At 44.0% G+C, this 16,499-nt stretch overlaps 1 protein-coding gene across 2 annotated transcripts in view; it reads right to left on the reverse strand.

Moving 5' to 3' along the window:
- The window catches only part of EEPD1 (endonuclease/exonuclease/phosphatase family domain containing 1), a 127,078-nt gene that overhangs the window by 25,758 nt on the left and 84,821 nt on the right, over positions 1 to 16,499 (reverse strand). The window lies entirely within an intron of this gene.

Below are 16,499 nucleotides of genomic sequence, written 5' to 3' on the forward strand. Positions count from 1 at the left end.
GTCAGATATTTCTAAAACGGGGTGCACAGGGCTTGGCACACAGCAAGTCCCGTCTGTTCCTGCAGTGGTCATACAGACTGGGCCCTCTCTCCGTACGGGGCCACAGACAGGGGATCCTCGCCCTTGACTCTCCACGCCTGGCAGCAGCATTCCCCAAACACACCAGCTGGGGACGTGGGCAGGAGGAGGGGTTGTGGCCAAGCGCCGCCACACTGCACACCAGAGGCTAGAGCGGCCCAAACTCAGATACAGGAGGAGAGATGGGACACCACAGTGTTAATATTCTTCTCTGGTGAAGAAGAGAATGGATTCATCCAATCGTTCAGTAAAAATGTAACTAGCACTAAGCACATGGGCACCTTGAGGTGGGCTCTGGAGCTTTAATGGGAGCAAAGGAGTTGTGGTTCCCTGCCCCTCAGAGCTTACAGTCTGGAGATGAGGGGTGTGGGGATAGCAGTGTAGGTACAGCTATTTATTTTTTTAATTAAAATTTTTAAAAAATTATTTTTAAAAGTTATACTAATTATACTTTTATTGAGATTATTTCAGGGCCTTGTATGTAACACATATGAATTTATTTCATTCTTGCAACAGCCTTCTAAGGTAGGTATTATTATGACCCTGTTTGATGGATGAGAAAACAGAGGCACAGAGAGGTTAACCAGCTTGCCCAAGATCACACCGCCAATAGGGACAGAGCCAGCATTTGAACCCAGGTAGTCTGGCTCCAGAACCCAGGTTCTGCATGACAGAAGTTGCCTTCTGTCACTGTAGGCAGTTATGAATCAATAATCATCCAAATATAAAAATGCAGCTAGAACTTGTGCTGCAAAGAAACGGTTAGGAGCCTGTGGGCCTCCATGATGCTAGCAGTGGGGATGGAGGTGAGTTTGACTGAGTCAGGGAAGGCTTCTCTGAAGAGGTGAGGCTTGTGCTGGGAATTCCAAGATGAGAAGGCATTAATTAGGCAAAGAGGAGAGGCGAGCATTCCAGGCAACAGGGATAGCACGTGCCAAGAGCTCTGGTGGGGCAGAGCAGGGAGAGTTTATAGGACAGAAAGATCAGTGTGTCTGCAGCCCAGATGGGGAGGGGCAGAAGAGTTGAGATGAGCCTAAAGGAATCGTTAGACACCTGGCCATGGCAGGACCCTGCGGGCCTGAAAGGAGTTTCCTCCCTACCCTCTGAGCAATCCTAAAATCAGTGAAGGGCATGAAGAACAGATCTGCATTTGACAAGGACATAGGGCTGCAGTGTGGAGTCAGGCTGGAGAAGGGCCAGACCAGGTAAGTAGTGCAGCAAGAGACGAAGGTGGCCTGACAACAGGAGAAAAGTAAAGTGAAAGGGGGCTCAGTCGTATCTGACTCTTTGCGACCCCATAGGACTGTAGCCTGCCAGGCTCCTCTGTCCATGGAATTCTCCAGGCCAGAATACTGGAGTGGGTAACCGTTCCCTTCTCCAGGGGATCTTCCCAACCCAGGTCTTCTGCATTGCAGGTAGATTCTTTACCTGCTGAGCCACCAGGGAAGCCCAAGAATACTGGAGCAGGTAGCCTATCTCTTCTCCAGAGGATCTTCCCAACCCAGGAATCGAACCAGGGTCTCCTGAATTATAGGCAGATTCTTTACCAGCTGAGCTACCAGAGAAGCCCAGCTAACGGGAGAGCAGTGGACAAATCAGAGATAACTAGAAGGTAGCACAACTAGGATCAAAAGAATGAAAATGAACTGGTATGTGAATTTCACTCCAGCACTACTCACAGAGCTAAAAGACAGAAACGACTCAAGTGCCCACCACTTGAAGAACAGATAAACAAGTGTGCTATTTCCATATGTCGAAACAGTACTGAACTACCCCTTAAATCGGAGAAGGTGATGGCACCCCACTCCAGTACTCTTGCCTGGAAAACCCCATGGATGGAGGAGCCTGGTGGGCTGCAGTCCATGGGGTCGCTAAGAGTCGGACACGACTGAGCAACTTCCCTTTCGCTTTTCACTTTCATGCATTGGAGAAGGAAATGGCAACCCACTCCAGTGTTCTTGCCTGGAGAATCCCAGAGACAGGGGAGCCTGGTGGGCTGCCATCTATGGGGTTGCACAGAGTCGGACATGACTGAAGCGACTTAGCAGCAGCAGCAGCAGCAGCAGTCTAGGTACAGCTGTGACGTTGGGCTGTCCCTGGATCAGGTGGGGAGCAGGAACACTGCACTGGGGAGGTTGCCTCTAGACAGGGTTACCCCAGCCTTCTCTCCACGTGGTTATAATGCACGTGGGAGAGACCTGCACAGCCTGGTAATTCTTGGACTATAGAAGCCTTGCTGAAGCTTAGAAAAAAAAAAAGACAGTTTTAGGGCAAATAAAATAAGTCCTCTGTCCCAAATTAGACACCACACCTGTGAGTAATGATTGAAACTAATTATTCTAAGCGGAAGCAGTTCTGAAAATAGGAGAGTTTTGGAGGATTTTTGCAGCTATTTTAGAAGTGTGCAAGAGAACTGCAGGCGGAGTTATGTACCCCACGTCACAGCAGAAACCCTGGGATGGTCATGCCATGGCTTGCACCAAATATGCCATTCCACAGATCCTAATGTTTTTACATGGCTGGAGAAACACGCCAACAATGAAGGTGGATGGCATAGAGTTTCAGTTGGTACTTCCTACTGACACACTGAACCAAAAATTCAACAGGAAACGTCAACCATATATATTACAACATTTTACTTGTAAAGCAAAAAGGCATCTTCATCAAGCAGATGTTAACACTTCCTAAGACAAACCATGGTGACTTAGCCAACCACAGTTCTTTCTCTTCTTGAGTCTTCTTTCCTCTTTGACATTTTCAAGTGAACAGGCTCAAAGAATAAGATGGGTATAGATGGAGGAAGGACGGTCTCTAAGCACCAACAAATCATCCCACAGCACAACTGATTACTGACAGCATTTGTATTCATTAGCAAGAGAAAGGGTAGGGGCAGAGGGGAAGAAAGGCGACATAAAAGGGTGGGAAACGACTGTGTAGGTATTTAAATCCTCAGAAAAGCATGGACGAGCAGAACAAAGCTGGCGCCTTACATCAGTACCCCATCCCTAACCTCCCACACGAACACCTACATATTTTTTAAAACCCCAAGGATACATTTTCTCAATCCATAAACACTAAAGACTAGATCTCTCTTAGACTCACTCTACGGCAAGGCTCCAGCACTTCCTATATGTGTTTCTGTGAAGAACGCAGAGTTATTTAGGAACTGTCACATTAAACAGAATTAGTACTTATGGACCCTCAGGGAGACTGCTCTGGTGGCCATTTTTCTTATAAAATGCCAGCCTCCAGCTATATTCTAAATGGTGTTTATGCAGCCTCCCATCCTCAAGAGCAATAATCATAAAGACTTCAAAGCTGTGGGTGAGAGTATTACAGATTCATGACTTGTTTTATTTTGATTTGCATTATGCCAAATTCTAGTCTCTAAAGCCTGCATATTTCCTATTTCATTTCAGGGCAAACCACATAGATTTGATTGATCTTTTCTGTGTGGGCAGCCAGGGATAGAAAGACCTACAATTTTTCACTCCCAGACACTTTATGGCAGCAAGAACTATAGGCGGTAGTTCACGAAACAGCGTTTCCTCTTGGAGAATGTTCTGAGACTCCTTGATTCTCAATTTTCTGTGCTAATGGGGGGAATGGAGAGACAGACCCCAAACTATCTTTCAGTTAACCTCCTTTCTCATCACGTCTTTGGCCAAAGGAAATTAAAATTAGCCAAACTGCCTGATGTTACTTTCACAGGCTTTTCAGTTCAGTTGCTCAGTCGTGTCCGACTCTTTGCAAACCCATGAAATGTAGCACACCAGGCCTCCCTGTCCATCACCAACTCCTGGAGTTCACTCAAACTCATGTCCATCGAGTCGGTGATACCATCCAGCCCATCTCATCCTCTGTTGTCCCCTTCTCCTCCTGCCCCCAATCCCTCCCAGCATCAGAGTCTTTTCCAATGAGTCAACTCTTTGCATGAGGTGGCCAAAGTACTGGAGTTTCAGCTTCAGCATCAGTCCTTCCAATGAACACCCAGGACTGATCTCCTTCAGAATGGCCTGGTTGGATCTCCTTGCAGTCCAGGCTCCCTTTAAATTACTGGAAGTGGGTGGAGTGAAAGCTAACAGGACACAGGGGAGTGTCACAGAGATCAAGCTGCACCCAGGCGGGGGAGGCGGGGGCCACATGGACAGCAGGACCGTGCCCTGCAGGCACAACAATGGATGCCTTTACTGGCACGCTTGCCGCATGCCAAGCACCACTGCTGGCTTTTCACACACACCATGGGATGCCACCATACCATGGCTCTGCGAGGGAGGAGTATCCTTGCTCAAGAAAGGAGGAATATAGGGCTAGAGGGGTTAAGATCACCCATAGGGCAAACGGCTGAGCCAGGATCCAAGTCCACGTCCATGAATGGATTTGGAAGCTACTCGGCTTCCAGATGAAGCAACTACAGGCAGGGCAGTACAAGGGTCAAGCTTGCATTTCAGGAGGGTTACTCTGGTAACCATACAAATGAAGGACTGAGACAAAAATTAGAGACCAAGTAGTAATTGCATATGATTTAACTTTTCTCTCCGCATTCACATTTTTTAGAAATTTCACTTTTCTAGAAAGTCGTATTATAAATATCAATTAAAATTGGCTTGAACTTTATCAATACAGCACATGTGTAAGTGCACACACACATATACTTTTCTCTTCATAAATAAAAGGTGATTAAGTGCTGTTACTAAATAAATTAAGCATCAAAACGACATTTAAAAATGTCCCTGTCACATCTTAACATGAAGGCTAAAAATAAGTGTTACTTCTTCCTCTCTTATTCACAAATACAGCCAAGCAAGCTAAGTATATAACAAGGATGTCTGGGTGATGAGGAAGAAAATGAACAATCAATACACAGCAATTTATTTTCTAACTAGAGGTTTCAGCCAGATGGAGAGAGGGAGTGAGACAAAGTACATCTGATAGAGAAGATCAGCAGTAATGTAAAACTACTGTCTCATGATTTCATAATAGAAAAAGCAGGAGGGAAGACTCTAGCACCCACACCCCCACCAACCTCAGAGCTGGTGCAAATTTGGGAATTCAGGCAAAACCCCAGAAATTGTTACCTTCCCTTCCAGGTTCAGCCCTTCAGCTTATAAATGGTGGGGACTTTGTTTTAGTCCTGAGTACTTCTGGTCCCTCTGGATCCCTGGAGCTGGATGTATCAGGAAGATGCTCTGTGACCCAATAGTGTTTCTACAGACCACTGAAATCTGGTGACTGATCACTTGTGTAGGAAGCCACTAACCAGTACCTAGGAGGGCAGGTACTTTTAGAGTAACTCATACATGGGGTGCTGCTTTGTTTCCTCTGGCTGTCTTCTTCCAACCTAATTAATTCTGCATATGAAAATAAGCCTGCATTAAGGTTAGTGGGGACAGACCCAGGGCAAGAGAAGACATGGGGTGGCAACACTGAGTGTGGTGAGGAAATGAGTCTAGAATCTAGTGAGGGGTCTTGGATTATTCTCATAAGGGATATCTGTATGTTGTTCTGAATTTCTACAAAGATAGATCAACATCTCTAAAGGTGGGCTGGATGCTTTCCCAGAAGTTTGAAGTCCGGTTAAGGTCCAAACTCACCATTTCAATGTCTCCCAAAGGTTCACAAAAAATATTTTATCAACTGTAGGAAGCACTCATTCTAAGTGGGTAGTTAACAATTTGATAGATCTCTCCACTGAATTAATTCTGGCAAAGCTGGCCTTAATGACCAACTCAATCAGGATGATTTTACCTACTGAGAACATTCAGCATAAATCTTTTTAGCAACTGAGCCCAAGAGTTTCACTTGCCTGCCCTTCTGTTTCATTTAAAATTCCCAACTGGCTTACACATTACTGAATCAAAGTCATGCTCTCAAGAAATGAATGAATGAATCATTCACAAAACATCTCAGAATTCTCTAAAACAGTGAATTGAAAGTTCTCTCAGTACCAACTCATGGTTAGCATTTCCTGATAACAGAAGCATTTGAGGGTGGGCCAAATAAAATAGGAAATTGCATATAACTCCTGTCATCATGGCTATGTGAGTGTTTGTATAAGATGATGGCTACATGCAACAATTTTGAGGGGGATGCAATGAGTTGGGCATATTTTCTTACTGTTGAAAAGCAAAAAAGAGTTAAGACACTAATGAGGCAGGAGGGAAAAGTGCTTAGGATATACCCGACGGTAAGCAGAGCCTTTCCAGTGCGGGGGAAAAAAATCCTAGAGCAGGCTGTCTTCCCCTCTTTCAAGCCAAAAAAATGGTCTAGAATATCAGTTTTCAAGCATTTCTGACCATGACTCATAGCAATAAATAAAATTTTATATAGCAATCCAATATAATGCTATCTGTCTTACTGCCAACTATGTATGTATACCTGTATCTATCTATCCATATATCCTTCTATCTATCCATTTATTCATCCATCTATCCACTCATCCATCCATATACATATAGTGAAACAAATGATGGCTATAACTTACTCAATTAATTTTATAACCTATAATTTGAAAATCAAGCTCAAATATTTCTTACTACGAAGTCTCTGGTCTTACTAGAATATCATAATGTGCTGTACTTACATTTCTGTTTTTGCCAAAACCAAATGAAATGTTTTTGCTAGACTTTGTGTAGATAATGCCTTAGAAGTCTCCTCAAACAAATGAAATTGTGTCAATAAAGTTGAAAGAGCTTTGGAACACTGAGTAAGTATGAGCCACTTGTAACCCCATCCCAAATAAAAAATGTGGCATGTATGGGCTCAGTCATGTCTGATTCTCTGGAACCCCATGTACTGTAACCTGCCAGGCTCCTCTGTCCATGGGATTTTTCAAGCAAGAATAAGAAGGTTGCCATTTTCTTCTCTAGGGGATCTTTCTGACTAGAGATTGAACCCACGACTCCTACATCTCCTGAATTGGCAGGTGGATTCTTTACCACTTGTGCCACCTGGGAAGCCCCTTCATTAAAACATGGTGCCCAGGAATATAGCCAGCTTTCAAAATCCACCTGTTTCTAACAAGATTAGCAGCTAAATTTTCATCAGAAACAATGAAGACCAGAAGGCAGCAGAATGACATATTCAAAGTGCTGACAATGCAGAATTTTATATCAAGAAAAAAAAAAAAACTTTCAAAAATGAAGATGAAATACACTCCCAGACTAAAAACAAACAAACTATGAGAATTTGTTCCTGGCAGACCTTCCTGAGAAGAAACACCAAAAACACGCTGTCAGGCTGAAAGCAAGTGACACCACAGATAAGGCCAGCAAAATTCTCTTTAGTTGATAATAAACTGATTCTTAGCAAAGCATGGAGACGGTTGATTTTTCAAGGCCCCTTTGACTTTCAAGCATGAATGAAATGATCCTTGTGCTCTTGTTATAGGCCTTGTTTTGGCCCCCGCCTAAGTTTGCATTCCAGATAGCTATTACACGATTTCTCTTCTTTTGCTCTATAAATCCAGAATCAATTAGGAGGCTAAGAAGTAATGAAGATGTTAGTATGAAGACAAGGAAATGGAACCATCAAGGAGAGTGTCCCCAAGGACAACCATCGCAGGTAAAAGACAGCAGTTGATTCAGGCTCCCCAGTTCATGGATAAGACAAGCTCTAGGAATGATTTCCTTCCTTTTCCCACTCCTTAATTCACAGCACTGTATCTAAATGGCTGCAAAATTTTTAAAAATATTTTTAACACAAAATCATTATTTATGTATTATAAAAACAGAACTGACTCATTAGAAAAGACCCTGATGCTGGGAAAGATTGCGGGAGAGGGGGACAACAGAGGATAAGATGGTTGGATGGCATCACTGACTCGATGGGCATGAGTGCGAGCAAGCTCTGGGAGTTGGTGTGCTGCAATCCATGGGGTCACAAAGAGTTGGACACAACTGAACAACTGAACTGATAGAAACAGAAATAGGTACGTATGCCAAAAAATGGGTAATTGCATATATAATTTTAACTACAATATAAAATTATTTCACAATAATTTTTAATGGAAAGCAAAAAACATTTTTAGTAAAAATACTTTGGGTTAGAAGTTGGTAAGAGTAAACTATGATTTATTAGATTAACTGGGATAGGGGCTAGGCTCCTAAGAGTTAAGGACAGCTGAAAGGGGATAGAGGCTGGTTGTGTAAGGTGGGAATTTACATTCAGGATAACTACGAATGCAGAGCTTCCCTGGAGGCCCAGTGGTTAAGACTCTGCACTTCCAATGCAAGGAGCATAGGTTCAATCCCTGGTCGGGGAATTAAGATCCCACATTCTGCAGGGTGCAGCAAAAAAAAAAAAAAAGAGAGAGATAAAAGATGTAGTCTTTTATGACTACATAAAAGAAGAGAAATAGGACAGCAGCAAAGAGGAAAGTAGGACAAGTAGCAACACATTTCAGATTTCAGGAGCCCTAAAGATGTCTCACGTTACCAGGGAAGAAAATGATGCTAGAAAGAAAGGAGTGAAGAATGGGGTCTCGGGGATTCTATGAACCAGATAATCTCCTTAGAAGAACCAATATGGGATCAAGCCATAAATCACAGAAAGATAACCCAAGGGATGCTGTTTCTGTGCCAATGGGATGCAGTCTCATCTAACATCTGACTGGCCTCTTACCACGTGAGGGACCATCCCTGCAGACCTTGAGCACTATGCCTTCCTGGGAAGGGTGAGCCATCCACTCTGAGACCCATTTCCTCACTAGGCTACCATTTTGCAATGAGAGAAGGTATTTCAGCATTTCTGAGGTAGAGAAATGGGTGTAATGGCTAATGTTTTCCTCAACACTGACATGAGTCACAGGTAGATAGGAAAGATAATAGTCTTGGTAACAGCTGTATGGGTCTCCTAGCCCAGCATAAAGCCTGACACAAGTACTTCATAAAAATTGGTTCAAAGAATGCATACATGTACTTTTACATAGTTGTAATTAGGGCAGGCACAACTGCTTATCCTCCTTTTTGTAAACATATCAAATTTATACAAAGCTTAATGATTATCAGTTTTAATGACCACCACACACCAGTCCATGGGCAGACCTACCATAGACTGTTTAAACTCACCCTTCCCACTGAGCAGTGAGCTGCCTGCAATGATTCATAATTATAAAGCATGCTGTCAAATGCTTTTCCACATTTTTATGGATCATTTCCTCTAGATACACTCCCAGGAATCTACCTTGGTCATAGCATAGGGATATCTCAAAGGCAAAGAAATACACTGCTCCAGAGCTTACAAAAGGACAATGCCTTATCACCACCCTCCTCAATGAATGGGGAGGCTGGTACTATCACAACTTCAGTATTACATATTATTGTTTAAAAACCTTCACCAATGTGATAGTACATTTAAAATGATCCCTCATTGTTTACTTTAATTATCTTTGAAAGCTAATAAAGCTAAAAGCAATTTAAAAGTCCTATTTGTGAACTTTACTTTTTGCTCACTTCAAATAAAAGCTTTTCATAATATGAGAAAGGTAGTGGGAGCCCCTAAATATACATGGTATATTGTGATGGTTTTAAAAGAATAGGAGAAAATTTAAAAGAATAAGAATAAAGAAAATAAGGAGTTCAATGAGCTGTGAAGCCTGGCCCGTAACTCACCAAGATGCTCCATTTTCTGGCAGCTGAGGGGCCTGCAGGGGATTCCAGCCAAGAGCCCTTTCCCAAATGGGGTCAGGACCCAAGTGTGCAGCCTGCAAAGTGGAGCTGGTGAGCAGCTGGTTGCGGTGGCCCCTGCGGGCCTGAGCTAGACTCCAAGCAGTGAACAGGGGGAGGCTGAGCTCCACAGGGGCCCCCGTTTCTGCTCGTTAGCCCTTCAAGGAAGTAGCAAGCTGTCTGCTGGAAGGGATTTAGCCAGGAACATGAGTACAAAGAGTTTAACCATAATTAGGCACTGATTGGCTCAACCCACTTAAAAAATCTAACAGATACATGAATACTGATTATTCAAGATGGCATTCAAATTAAGCTCTGACTATGGGCTTCCCTGGTGGCTCAGTGTTAAAGAATCCACCTGCAATGCAAGACACAGGTTCAATCCCTGGGTTGGGAAGATCCCCTAGAGGGCATGGCAACCCACCAGTATTCTTGCCTGAAAAATCCCATGGTCAAAGGAGCCTGGTAGACTACGGTCCCTGGGGTTGCAAAGAGTCAGACACAACTGAAGCAACTGAGTGTGCATGCATGCATGGGCTTCCTTGGTGGTTTAGCCATAAAGAATCCTCTTGCAGTACAGGAGGTTTGGGTTTGATCCCTGGGTTGGGAAGATCCCCTGGAGAAGGAAATGGCAACCCACTCCAGTATTCTTGTCTGGGAAATCACATGGACAGAGGATCCTGGCGGGCAACAGTCCATGGGGTGGCAAAAGAGTTGGAGATGACTTAGTGACTAAACAACAACAAAGTGAAGGACTAGGCATGGGAGAAAAACAAATCCAGGTTGCTGAAGAATCTTACTCTGATATTTTTAAATCCACACAGAGTACTGTTTTGTAAAAGGCACATTTTATGTCAAGAGGACCACTGCAAAGGAAGGCCATGAGGAACATGGAAGAGGACAGAGAACATGCTGCAAACACACCCTCCATAGGGTCAGTGTCAAAATGAATTGCTTCAAGATTAAGCAATTCATTTTGACACTGACCCTATGGAGGGTGTGTTTGCAGCATGTTCTCTGTCCTCTTCCATGTTCCTCATGGCCTTCCTTTGCAGTGGTCCCCCACTCTCTGCAGCCCTCACACCACTGAGAGTTCCTCTGTGCTCAGATGCTTCCCCGAGAGTGTCTGTATCCTGAACCCTGAACCTCCGACTTCCTTCTCCTCCAGCCTCCAGCCCATGTTCTCTGTCTTCCCTGTTGGACCAAGGAGCGCCCATGGAGACAAACAGCACAAGTCCATGTCTGTTTTGCTACAAGGATTAGAAGACCTAGGTTTAGATTCTTCATCACCTGGACCAGGGACCAACTGTCTGGATCTTCTCCCAGTCCTGGAATATGCAGAGACAGAAGCCCCCATAAAGTCCATTGAAGCTGAAGACCAGGATAAATGAGACCAGAGAACACAGGCGGTGGTCACACTGAAGAGAGCACTGGACGAGAACTGAGTCCACCGGGGCAGGTCCTGATTCTACCAACACAACTGCTATGGGCCCAGGCAAGAAGGACACTTCAACACCTCTGTGTCCTGTCTGCAAAGTGACAGATGACAGGGCTGGACTCAGTGGATTAAACAGTCTCCCTCAGCTCTGACATTCTGGGATTCCATATGTGCCATTCAAGTGTATTTTTATAATTTTATCTCCCTTGGCATGTAGTGTGATTTAGGTACAGCACAAGCACTCAACTGCCACACAAACTAAATTAACAGGAAGTCTGAATCACAGAGAAAAACACTCCAAAACAGCATAATAACAGAGTTAGAGCTTATATATGTGCCTGCAATGTGGGAGACCTGGGTTTGATCCCTGGGTTGGAAAGATCCCCTGGAGGAGGGCATGGAAAGCCACTCCAGTATTCTTGCCTGGAGAATCCCCATGGATAGAGGAGCCTGGAAGGCTACAGTCCATGCAGTCAGTAGAGAGTCAGACATGACTGAGCGACTAAGCACACACATGTGCATGAGTGTATGTTTATAACACACCACCATCAATTAGAGATACAAGCACTTGGCATCCTTAGTTTATTCATACAAATCTATGTGATATCATTTACCTCTTATTTCCTTCTGAAAATCTCCAGGAAGCTACCAACTACTTTAAAAAAATTTTTTTTTAAATTTTGATTTGGGGTACAGCCAATTAACAATGTTGTGATAGTTTCAGGTGAACAGTGAAGGGGACTTAGCCATACATATACATGTATCCATTCTCCCCCTAAATCCCCTCCCATTCAGGCTGCCACATAACATTGAGCAGAGTTCCATGCAGGAAGCTACTAACTTCTAATTCCAACATTACTGACCACTAGGGTTCAGTTGGAAAAGCCCCTGCTTCGCCACCGTGTGCAAACACCAAGTTCAATTTTTCTAGTCTGAGACTTGTTGGTGATATGTACATGCTTCATCTCACATGGAAAGCACAAGAGGCCACAGAGATCATCTGCTCTACCTGCAGGAAAACTGGACTAAGAGTGGGACTTCACAATGGAGATTCTAGGAAACATGTCTAGCCGTAGCAGCAGGCATGGAAACTGGCAGGCATTTTGTCCTAGACAATTTTGCAAACAGGGTGGGGGCCGAGGTGGGGTAGGACAGGCGATGACTATGAGTTGGGCATCCTGAACTCCCAGGAGACCTGGCTCTCACAGACAGCTCTTCAGGCAGACTTGGGTCTCGGTTAGGGTCAGCTGGTACCCTGCCCTCTGGCCCTTCCAGGGAGAGGGTGACCTCCAGCTGGAGGGAACGGCCAAAGTATTGTTTGCAGCTTTGCAGGAAGCTGTTTGAAAGGGTCATTGAAAAGTGATCTTACTAAATCAAGCTGTACCAATATTTTTGTTTCCTTTCATGCAATGCCACGTTTAAAGGCGTTAGATGGGACCTGTCTATAAAGCCTGGGAAACAAGTCTGTGTGACTTAAGTTCAGAAAAACAAAAGCATCCTGCTCTTAAAGCACAGAAAACAGAGAAGGTGGGAAGACCTACATCTGTTTCAGAGCAAGTCCTTGCTCTTGGCACCTAATGGATATTTGACAAAAAAAAAAAAAAAAAAAAAACCCGAACACTTTTTCAAAGAAAGGTCACATATCCTGACACTTAGCTCAAATGATAAAGAATCTGCCTGCCAATGTAGAAGACACGAGTTTGATCCCTGGGTCAGGAAGACTCCCTGGAGAAAGAAATGGCAACCCACTCCAATATTCTTGCCTGGGAAGTCCCACGGACAGAGGAGCCTGGCATGCTGCAGTCCATGGGGTTGCAAAGAGTCAGACACAACTGAGCAACTAACACTTCCCAAAGTTCTAACAGATCTTTAGAACAAGAAACAATTATTAATTGTATGGTCTATAACTTATTTTTTAAATAAATGACAAATAACTTTCACTTGTCTGGGAAATGGCTTTGTGCAATGTTGACGGAGAAGAGAAATTCAGAGACTTGACCTCCCAGATGTTCCCAGTCTCCATCCCAAACGATGACACTTGAATTAAGACAAAGTGTTTGAAGAGGTAAAAACTGGGAACCTGCTGATCTACATACGGCAGTCACTGGGCAGGTGTTCACCACTCTCCTCTCCATTCAGATGCAACATGGAAGCCCCTAAAACCAGTAAGAATCACTGGATCAAGGAACAAAGAAAGAATTAACAGAGCATGAAAAGGAGAATTTTCCTCTTTTCACAACGTGATCAAGGATCATCTGTGAAACCCAAGTCTTTTAACTTTTAGAGGAAAGATCCACAAAAGGAACAGAAAGCTGTTACGTGGATAAGGAAAGAGGCCAGGCCTCTGAGGAAGGCAGTCTGCCAGGTCTAATGGCTAAACTGAGCCGGGGCTGGAAGGGGACCCCCACTCTCCTACAACAGTTTTCCCACAGCTCCTCTGTGCTCTGTAGAAACCCACAAAGCCTTGGCACTTCCTAAAATGGACAAGCTTTCCACCTAAAGTCAGGGAAAGTACAAATCAGACAAATGGCTGCTAGTTTTGAACTAAAATGCTAAGATCACAACACTGTCTAACATTAGCAAGAAAAAGCACTAAAAGTCTTATTCTTGTAGCTGTAGCAGCAGCTATAGACCTGCTGCTGCTGGTTTGTAGCCTTTTATGTTTTACATAATTTAAATATTTTGCAGGTGAAATTTAACCTACAAATAGCTGTGAGGGAAATGACTCCTTCAGAAAAGCCTGAAAATCTTATAAGTGAAAAGCATGTGTAAGTCCCCACTGTTGGGACTGTCTGGAAGGGACCAGCCCCATTGTGGTGGGATCTAAGGAGTTCAGTAATTGCAAAACCCTAAAGCAGGTTGCCACATGAAGCCCAACTGCAAAGACAGTTAAAGAGGTGTGAGGTTGGTAGGATGTTGTGTCTGAGGTCATTCTTGCTGGCTCCACTTATTAAATTAACTAAGCCTATTTTTTCAATGAAAGGAAAAAGCAGGCAAACTAGAGATAAAAACTGAGTGCTTACAAATAGACTTCTAATGTTTTACTTCTTTTTTGATGCAAGAAAGCAAGCCTGATTGCCCACTAAGGCAAAAAGCTGACACCTCAGAGGTTCTCTATGAAACTGGACTAGTCAACAGCAGTGATCATGATAGTAACTGATACTCCTCAGGAGAACTTCTTGGACTTTGGTACACATGAACCACCTGGGGTTTTGTCAGAATGCAAACTGAATCAGGCAATGGGGCCTGAGATTCTGCATTTCTAACATGCTTACAATACTGTCGGTCTGCAGACCACACTCTGAGTAGCAAAGCTATTGCTATAGTTTACTGAGAACTTTCCTTGGTGATTCTTTAATTTGTCTGGGTAGGTGAGAATCTGTAATTCATAAGGCTCTTTAGGGAATGTATCTTATTCTAACATGAACTGAACCGATCTTATTGCAAAAAATAGCACTAGGCCAGGTATAAGCCATGTGTCACTCAATACAACTGGCTGCCAAGCTCAAGTCTACTGATCACTTCTGGACTTTTCTAGAAATGTTTGCTACTTGCCCTGCATATTGAAAGCTCAACAAAAGCCTGCAGTGTGAGCGAATGAATGAACACACAAATGAGAGAGGGAAGAAGGAAACTCAGTGACCTTGGCTCCTAGCTGGCCCCTGTGCATATTTAAACTGTCTTATTGGTCTTTCTACTGCTCATTTGTGGAGATAGGGGAACAGTACAAAACCATCATCAAATGTGGTGAGAAAGAGGGAGTGAGGGAGGAGGAAGAGGAAGGGAAAACAACACGGGCAGTAGCTGACTCTGCAGGACCACTGAGCACCAGGTATGGAGTTAAGTCCTTTACATAGGCTGTCTCCTTGATCTTCTCAAATCTTCTGTGAATTTTGGGTTACAAAGAGTCCCACTTTACAGACCGGGAAAGTAAACCACAGAGAAGGTGGATAACTCAAGGCAACCCACTTAAGAAGGACGAGGTGGCTCTGGGCCCAGCTCTCCAAACCCCACCCTATAAGCTCCCTTTCTGTTGGACTCTACAAGCTGTTAGTATCCCACACCGGCTTGGCTGTGTGGCCTCTCCACAAAGGGCATTAACACAACTCTAAAGAGCTATAGATATTTTTGGTGCCTGTGTTTCTATTGTGCTGATGCACCTTAGCACATGGTTGCCATGCGTTTACCAGTTTTGTCTAATTTTTTTTTTAATTGAAGAATAAACAAATACCTGTAGTGAATACTGAGAAGAAAATTGTTTCTGGAGGGGTAACTTTTTAAAAGTTTCAAGAATATACAAAGAATCTTCATGTACATCTAGTATGTTTTAATGGCTGGATTAAGAATTGATAGGAGTAGTTAAGAATTAATGAGTCGATAACTTTGGCACTTAGGAAGCCCTTCCGCTGCACTAACTCATTTGGTTCTCATGTCATCTGTCTGAGGTCAGGCAGGCAGCACCACCCTTGTTCCATCTGTAATACAAATAAGGCTCGAGGGATGTGAAATTCAGAGCCAGAGTTCAGATAGATACCTCCCTGCCTGGTGCTTAAAGACTTTATTTGCTTTAGTGACAACCAGCAGACTGACCACTAATCAAAATATTTTAAATTATATGAATAATATCATTTGGGCGCTTATCTCGCTAACCATTTTCTTCTACATTACCCTTAGAGAGTCTAATTAATAACCGTGGCCACACTCTCGGTAAGAGTCCTGAGCCACCCAGGGAACTGCGTGGGAGGCCCCCGGGGTGGCACCTGGGCCACCCAGCACACAGACTGAACCCACGACTGGCAAAAGGTCCCCCGCTGAGTGCTTGGCTTGAACGTGGAGAACTAAGACACGCTGACAGCTCCTTCCAGGGCATGTGTGGGACGGGGTTTCCCAAATTGCAGAAGTAGCCCCCAAAGGAGTCCAGACTCATGAATTTGACTATTCAACAGAAAAAACACTGGTTGTAGAAATAAAACTATGGGCCTCAAATCCTTACTCTGCCACTTAGCTAATTTTCCTAATTAGAGCAAGTTCCCTCACCTCGCTGCCTTAATTTTGGCATCCACAAGCTCGGACAAGAACACACACAAGCAGAGATGGGGGGAAGGACAGAATCTGGCCCGCCGGCAGCATCGGGTGTGTGGTGTTTCCAGGCACAGAAAGCCTGCTCCAGAGCCTGGCCCACGGCAAAGTGAGCCTCTGCTTTTACTCAACTCTGAAAACGCCAAGCCAGGGAGAGTTTGCGAGCGTTAATGGCCTATGAGCAATATGGGGGCATTCTGATTAAAAATCTGCACGGTTCACCAACTGTGATGAATACA

The sequence above is a fragment of the Bubalus kerabau genome, chromosome 8 (assembly GCF_029407905.1).
Source record: "Bubalus kerabau isolate K-KA32 ecotype Philippines breed swamp buffalo chromosome 8, PCC_UOA_SB_1v2, whole genome shotgun sequence".
Lineage (NCBI taxonomy): Eukaryota > Metazoa > Chordata > Mammalia > Artiodactyla > Bovidae > Bubalus > Bubalus kerabau.